The sequence below is a fragment of the Odocoileus virginianus genome, chromosome 13, assembly GCF_023699985.2.
Source record: "Odocoileus virginianus isolate 20LAN1187 ecotype Illinois chromosome 13, Ovbor_1.2, whole genome shotgun sequence".
NCBI lineage: Eukaryota > Metazoa > Chordata > Mammalia > Artiodactyla > Cervidae > Odocoileus > Odocoileus virginianus.
Window position 1 is genome coordinate 34,956,192 of NC_069686.1, and position 8,304 is coordinate 34,964,495.

An 8,304-nucleotide genomic window follows, 5' to 3' on the forward strand; every position below is an offset into this window, starting at 1 on the left:
CATTATATTATATAATTTCTGTAGGAATTTCTACCAAAATCTCAGAAAAATGTTCATTTAGGGGCAGTGTGGACAGAGAGGAAGAACACATTTCTATTCCTTTAATTGAAGTCCTCTTCCTCCCTCCCCACAAACTTAAAAGCAAGTGGTCATTTTAAAATATGTATTTCATTTTCTGATCACTAATACCTATGATTTACAATTTTGCAAAGGTGCAAACTATTGGCAAAAAGTCTGTTGAAACTATCCATTCAGCTTCCATGGAAAATGAAATATTAAAACTTTATCTGCTCTCTGCCAGGAATTTGCAAACTATACCAGGGATGGCTTGATCAGGAATTCCCCTATAACAGAGTCGCTGCTTTCAAAGAAGCTTTTCCATCATTCACAATACTCCTTACAAGACTGGCTGAGTTTCATTGGTATCTCCTCAGGTTTTTAACGTAAGGAAGTGCCCTGTAGCAAAGTTCACTTAGCTTCTTTAAAGGCACTGGTGTTATCCTAATAAAATTCCCTGTGTGTGTATAACTGTATAGAAATGAGATAAGTGTGATGTGATGAACTAAATATGATGATCAATAGCCCTGAATCAAATTTGTGAAGTGGTAGTAGCTGGACTTCAGGATTGCTAAAGCTAGAAGGATTGCTTCATGTCAAGTTACATCCACAAAAGTACTACAAGATTCACATACCCATCTATATTTATTTTTAAGGGTTTATTGAGCACTTACTAACAACCAGACACTGCTGTTGATTTTAAACAAAATTTAAACATTGTTTATCCAATTTCTTTTTCATACAAATATCCTCAATCAAAGTTAACTCACAAAGACTCTTCCTTCTCCTCCTGAATCAGTTAAGATTGAACATTTCTGCCACCAAATAAAAGAGAACCTAAATGATAATGGCTTTCACAAAAAAAACAAGAAATCTGGAGAAAGGTGAATTCTAGTATGGGTTCACCAAGTGGAATTTATCCCAGGTTGTTATCAGCAGACAAAAAAAAAAAAAAAAACCACACACACACATGATGATCTCAATAGATGACAATCATCTGACAAAATCCAACAACCCTTCCTGATAAAAATCTTCAGATTACTAGAAATAGGAAAAAAAAAAAAAAACTAATTCACTTTGATAAAAGACATCAACATAAAACCTACTGCCAATACATACTTAATGGTGACAGAGGAAGTGCTTTCTCCCTAAAATCAGAAATAAAGCAAGAATATCTTTTTCACCATTTTAATTCAACAATACTTGGGAGAGTCTAGCCAGTGCAACAGGGTAGAAAACAACCAACCAAAATGCATCCAGTTTGAAAAAGAAGTAAATTGTCTTTACTCGCAAATGTCATTATCTATGTAGAAACTCTTACAGAATCTAGAATATAGTAGAATTAACATGTGAGTTTAGCAAGTTTTCAGGATATACAAAATTGTATTACTTTGTAGTAGAAATAAACTTCCAAAAACTTAAATTTAAAATACCGTTTATGTTATTTTAAATGGTATTTTAAATTTCAAAAACTTAAATTTAAAATACAGTTTTTGAAAGTTTATTTCTACTACAAAGTAATACAATTTTGTATCTCCTGGGATAAATCAGCCAAAAGATGTACAAGGCTTATACACTAAAAACTGCAGTATATTGTGTACATGGGTCAGAAGACTCAATATTTTAAGACGCAGTTCTCCCCAAATGGATCTATAGATTTAATGTATTCAAAAATAAAATCCTAGCAGACACTTTTGTAGACACTGACAAGCCACTTCTAAGATTTATGTGGAAATTAAAGGACCTGGGGCTTCCCGGTGGCTCTAGTGGTAAAGAACTCGCCTGCCAATGCAGGAGACGCAGTTTGATCCCTGGGTCTGAAAGATGCCCTGAGGAGAGCATGGCAACTCACTCCCATATTCTTGCCTGGAGAATCCCTTGGACAGAGGACCCTGGCAGGCTATAGTCCATAGGATCATAAAGAGTTGGACACTGCTGAATCGACTTAGCATGCATGCAGGATAGCCAAAACAACTTTGAAAAACAAACAAACCAAAAAAAAAAAAAAAGGGAGGACTAACTCTATCTGATTTCAAGACTTATTATAAAGCTACAATAATCAAGAGAGTATGATACTGGTATCAAGAGAAGCAGATAGATCAATGGAATAGAATGGAAAATCCAGAAAAAGGCCCAAACATACATGGACAACAGATTTTTTACTAAAGTACAGTGGCAATTTGGTACAGAAATGATAGACTTTTCAACAAATGGTTGAAATAGTGATTGTGGAGCAATTCAATACCCAAATGTGAAAAAAGAACTTCAGTACATACCCCACACCATGTGCAAAACAACTCAAAATAGATCAGAGACCTAAGTGCAAAACTTAAAACTATATAACTTCTAGGAGAAAATATAGGAAATATCTTATATACCTTGGGTAAGGCAAATATTTCTTTCTTTCTTTTTTTTTTTTTTGCAAATATTTCTTAGATAAACAAGCAAGAAAGAATTGATAAGTTGTACTTTATCGAACATTGCAACATCTACTTTTTGAAAGATACAGTTAATAGAACCAAAGACATACTGCAAACTAAAAGAAAATATGAGTTAACTACATATTTGATAAAAGACTTGTACCCAGAACACCTAAAGAATTCTCAAAATTCAATAAATGGAAAACAGTGGACAAAACTGTTGAACAGACACTTAACACAAAGAACTGTATCTGTGACTAGTAAACACATAAAAAGATGCTGAATATCATGCCTCATCAGGGAAATGTAAATAAAGCCACAGTGAAATACCATTATATACCTATCAGAATGGCAAAAAATTTTAAGATCACACCAAATGTTGGGAAGAATTTAGAGTATCTAGGACTCTCACCCAATGCTGTTGGGATTATAAAATGATGTAACCACTTGGGAAAGCAGTTCAGTGTTTCTTAAAAATGTAAACATACACCTACCATAAGATTGAGCCATTCCACTCGAGTATTTACCCAAGAAATATTCATAGCAGCTTTATTTGTAATGACCAAAAATTGGAATCAAGTATTCATCAATAGTTGAAAGAATAAGCAAAAAAAAAAAAAAAAGAAGAAGAAGAAGAAAGAATAAGCAAAACTGTGGAATACTTATTGGCAGTGAAAGTATAAACTATTGATATAAGCAATGTGGTTGTCTCACAATAATTATGCTGAAAAATATTATGCTGACAAAAAAATTGTATAAACTATGTGATTCCATTTAAATAAAATTCTAGAAAAGGCAAACTAATCTATAGAAGGAGAAAGCAGACTGTTTGGGGAGAGGGAGGACAGGGAGAATTCCAAAGGTCCTGAGGACACTTTTGAGGGTGGTGAATATGTTTATTAACTAGATTACAGTGCTGGTTTCATGGTATATACATTTGTTAAACATAGCAAATTATTAACTGTAGATATGCACAGTTTATTGTTGGTTAACCATACCTTAATAAAGCTCTTACAAAAAATAAGTAAATCCTTTTCTTCCTCCTCTTCCTTAAAGAAATATACTGTAAAACATTTGAACTGAAATCTCCTCCCTCCTACTTTCCTTGTTAACATTGTCTATTATTTTAATTCCTCTTTATTTATTCACATTAGCCATTACTAATAGCAGCTGCAGTAGTAGTGGTATTACTAGCATAGATGATCTTTATTTTAAACTACTAATGTGCTTATCAATTTATTTGCTTTTAGCATGCTGCTTTTTTCTCCTGGATTAATTTTCATTTTCCTGAAGTACACTCTTTTAAAATGTTTCTCTCAGTGAAAGCTGGTGAATGGTAAAATTATCAACATTGTCTTTTTTGCTCTCAGTCTTGAATGTAGTTTATTTGGTTTATATTATGCTAGGATGGAAGTTCTTCTCCCTCCTCATTTTGAAGATATTATTCCATTCTCTCCTAGCCTTTACTGCTGTGATGAGAAATCTACTGTCACTGTAATTGCCAGGTTTTAAAAACTGATATTGCATCTTTTTCTCTCTGGTTTCTTTTAACATTTTTTCCTTTGTCTTGATTTTCTGTATTTTTACTACCATGAGTCTATGTGCTAATGAATCTGTTTATCCTGCTCTGGGTTTGATTTGCTTTCTCAGTTTGAAGGCTCATGGGTTTAGAGGTGTTTATTTTTCTTAGTTATAGAAAATTCTCAGACATCATCTTTAAAATATTGTCTTTCCTTCATTCTCTTTTATTCTTCTTCTGAAACTTATCCATGTATTGGTCTACCTATATTCTCTTAACTATTCTTTCACATTTGGCATACTTTTGTCTCTGCAGTAGTCAAGCTGATTTTCTTCAGTCTTCCAGTGCAGATACTCTGTAGTCAATCTATTGTTTCCTCATTCATTAATATGACACTTCAAGACAATATTTTTTTGATTTCCAGTCAGTTCATGAGGCACCCACTTATCGAGGTTTATCACCTTTCCAATTTGCTTCAAATACCTAATGACTATAGAATGGTTGGCATTGAGTTCTTCAGCAACTTCTTGCGTAGTTGTAAGAGGATCAGCTTTGATGATGGCTCTCAATTGGTCTTCATCAACTTCTGATGGCCAGCCACTATACGCCTCATCTTAAAGGCTCTCATCTCCTTTGCAAAACTTCTTGAACCACCACTGCACTCTGTGTTTGTTAGCAGTTCCTGGGCCAAATGTGCTGGTGCTGCAAGCTGTCTCTGCTGCCTTACAACCCGTTTTGAACTCAAATAAGAAAATCATGGAGAAGGAAATGGCAACCCACTCCAGTATTCTTGCCTGGAAAAGTCCATGGACAGAGGAGCCTGGCGGGCTGCAGTCCATGGGATTACATGGCTGAGCATGTGTGCACAAGGGTGGAGGGAGAGGGGTTGGTAGCAATAAAGTGGTAGAACTAAAAAAAAGAGAAAAAAAAAGAAAATCACTTGAATTTGTTTTTTGTCTAACATCATTTCCATAGCCTAAAACAAATATAAACCAAACAGCAAGTACTAATCATTGGCAAAAAATATAAAGTGATAAATGTGCATTAAAATGGTATATAACGTAATCACATTTATTTAGAATATATTCCAATATCATAGGCAAATTTCAACAATGCCAAAACTGCAATTACTTTTGCATCAAACTAGTACACAGGTATGTCTCTGTAGAAATCAAAATACCTTGAAAAAATTATAAATCAATAGTAAAGAAGGAAAAATAGGTGAATACTGAGGCTTTTTGAATGGACTCTCAAATATTGGTACCCCCTCGGGTACTGGTGAAACACTGCCTTGTTTCACCAATTGGTCATTTAAAGGGAGCTGAATTGGAGGTAGACTTGTTATCTTCTGGAAATCACTTGCAGCACTCTGGAAGCAACTCTTGTGCAGAAAAAAAGAAGAAAAAGAAAAAATATCATAAAATGCAGATAGCCTTCTATGAAAAGTCAGGTTCAGATTATCTTTCACCATTCTCCCCATCTGTCACTTCTTCTCTCCCTTCATCCTATATTCCTCTACCATACCACCTCCTCCAAAATCCTCCTTAACAACTCACTTTCGAAATGACAGGATGGGAGGGTGTTAACTTGTGATATCGGCCACAGAGCAACAACAAAGGAATGTGCTGCTGACTTACAGTGTCTGCTTTTAATTCAGGGAGTCCTCATAACTCCCCTCCTTAATATTAACTATCGTCCAGGAGGGCGAGGGTTCCTAAGCTGGGCTGCGTGGGCAGCCCACGGTGCCCCATCCACACCTGCCCTTCTCTGCAGCTAAACACAACCCTCACCGCCTCCAAGGCCATCTGTCTGGCACCTTTCAACAGCTTCCAAGTCTAAGAAAACAAACCCTTTTTTTAAAAAAAAGTATTTTTTAAACAAGAAAGCCCAAAGGGGGCATTTCTGTTTCTGGCTGCAGTCACTTCAACCAGAATAAACAGCGTGGGGAAATGAGAAAGAGAATAAGTGGGAATAAAATCCAGTTCCCCAGTTACATAATGCATATCTAGATTTACAATTTAATTAATTTTCTCATTTGTTCTTCAGAAAGTTAATTTTTAGGAGAGAACTATAGATATTTCTGACTACAAGAAGCAAAGAGGCTTCTTATTCTAAAAGAGGCAATCAGACTTTTTGAAATTTGTCCTTTCCTCCCTCTTTTTCTCAGCCCAAATACGAAAAAAAGTGCCCCTTTTTTTGACCTTCGGAGGAGAAATGTTCACAAACCCATGATTATTCTGCCTAGTGAATTTTAATTCCTTGACTTGGAATTTAAACTCTAAAGGCTAATATGTGGTAAGACCATGTGCTTGGCAGATCTGATCCCTGTCCCTCTTGCTTAGTGAGTGACCATGGGAAAATTCCTTAACCTCTTCAAGCCTCGGTTTCTGCATTTATAAAATGGAAATGAATACTTATCCCACCAGTTAATCGTTAAGATTAAGGGAAAAAACTATATATAAACCAACTATCAGGATCGCATCTGATATATGCTGAAATGTTCAATAAGAGGTATCTTCCTTGTGTTCTTTGTCAAGGTGGTATTGAATTTAATCTTGGGCTTATTGTTGAAGCAATAAACATTTCTGCAGTACCTGAATGAGTAAAGAGAAAATATGTAAATCCATGGTCTTTGTTTCAAATAACAGGAGGATGTATTTACAAAGCAGAACATGTGTTGGTGTATAATCTGTGAGTGCTTTCTAATGTCCCAGTTCTTCCAATGATAAAGCTCTATTCTGGTCACTCTGTGTAACAGTAATTAAAAAAATTAATACCACTGTCAAAGGAATCCAACTTTCTCAAAGTTATCAGACGATAAGCGCTACCTGGGATGTTTAGTGAACATACAGATTTCCACATGCCCTCCCTAGAAAGTCTAATTCAATTGGTCTCAGGTGAGCCCAGGAATCTGTATGTTTAGCAAAAGCCCCAAGTGGTTTCTATTTTAGGCAAGTTTAAGAAACACTGATTAATTGCTTGGGGCTGAGGAAATGACTCATCAGCAATTAAGCAATAATGCCTCTACTGAAGAAACAATGCCAAGTTATTTTAAAGCCATTGAATAATTATAGTATATACACTGCTCTAAAAGTTGAATTAGCTATTATTTCAATTAGATTGTTCCTTTTAAAATGCATTTACACTTTTTTTTTACTTTAAAAAAAATATCACCAGTTTTTCATATTTGAAATTTTTTTTAGTTTTTGGATGGGGAAGAAAGCATCCTTGCTTCTGTTGAATAAGTTTTTCCCAACCGAGGGGCAGATGTCAGGTATCCAATTTTGACGTGGAATTTTGATCAGGCAGATTTCTTCCTGCCCCCAACTCACATCTATATGCAGAAGTAGACTGATTACATGCCAAATGTTACATTATACATAGAAGAAATAAAATTGTCCAGAGCTACTGAACACTACTTCTACCACTGGACTTCACCAGATTAATTTAACAAATGTTTATTGTATTATATCATTTTAGTTGCAATCATTTTCCATACACAATTAAGATCAAAGAGAAGTTCACTGACGGAAGGAAGGGGGAGAGGGCTGGGCAGCTAATTAGGAGGACTAAAAGATCTCCCTCAAAGGATCAAGCCCTTGGCTGGCTCTGTAATCACTAGTTTTGAACACCTGCAGAGGTCACCTCTCTCAAGAGAACTGAACTCTGCTAACCTTATCCAGCTCTCCTGGAAGAGTGCTTACAACAGGGGCCAGACAGGCCTGTCTCAGGTCCAGTTCTCATTGCCTTGTTGCTTTGTTTTGTCAATTTTATGGAGTGGGATGTGTTTTTTGGTGTGTGTTTTTTTTTACATTCTTAAAGAAACAACCCAAAATATTGAATTGAAATCTATGAGAAAGAAGCAAGTCCCCAAAGAAAAATATAAATATATGTATATTCTCTAAATCTCTATTGCACTGACAATGATTTAAAATGGGAGTTAAAAATATTTAAAATGCAGTGAGGTTGTGGGAAATGCCTAGCCCAGATAGGTGCAGTGGACACCTATTTTTTTGTCTATTCAACACCCCTTATTCTCAGAAGAAAACCCCCTTTTTCTTGGAACTGTTCTTCCTTCCTGCTATTAACAAAAGAGCTGCCATATTTCCTTAAGTCTCTTGGCCACAGCTGATTGATTAAAGGATGGGATTCTAACTAAGCTTTGGCAATAATCTTTCCCTCTACCTACCCTCTGCTTTGTGTCTTTGGACTAAAAGTATCAGGTTACATCTTCTCAAAGTGACTGAAGCTGTAGCTATAAAGTTTATATGTGGTTGACGACAATGGTGACTGATAGGCAGAGAGAAA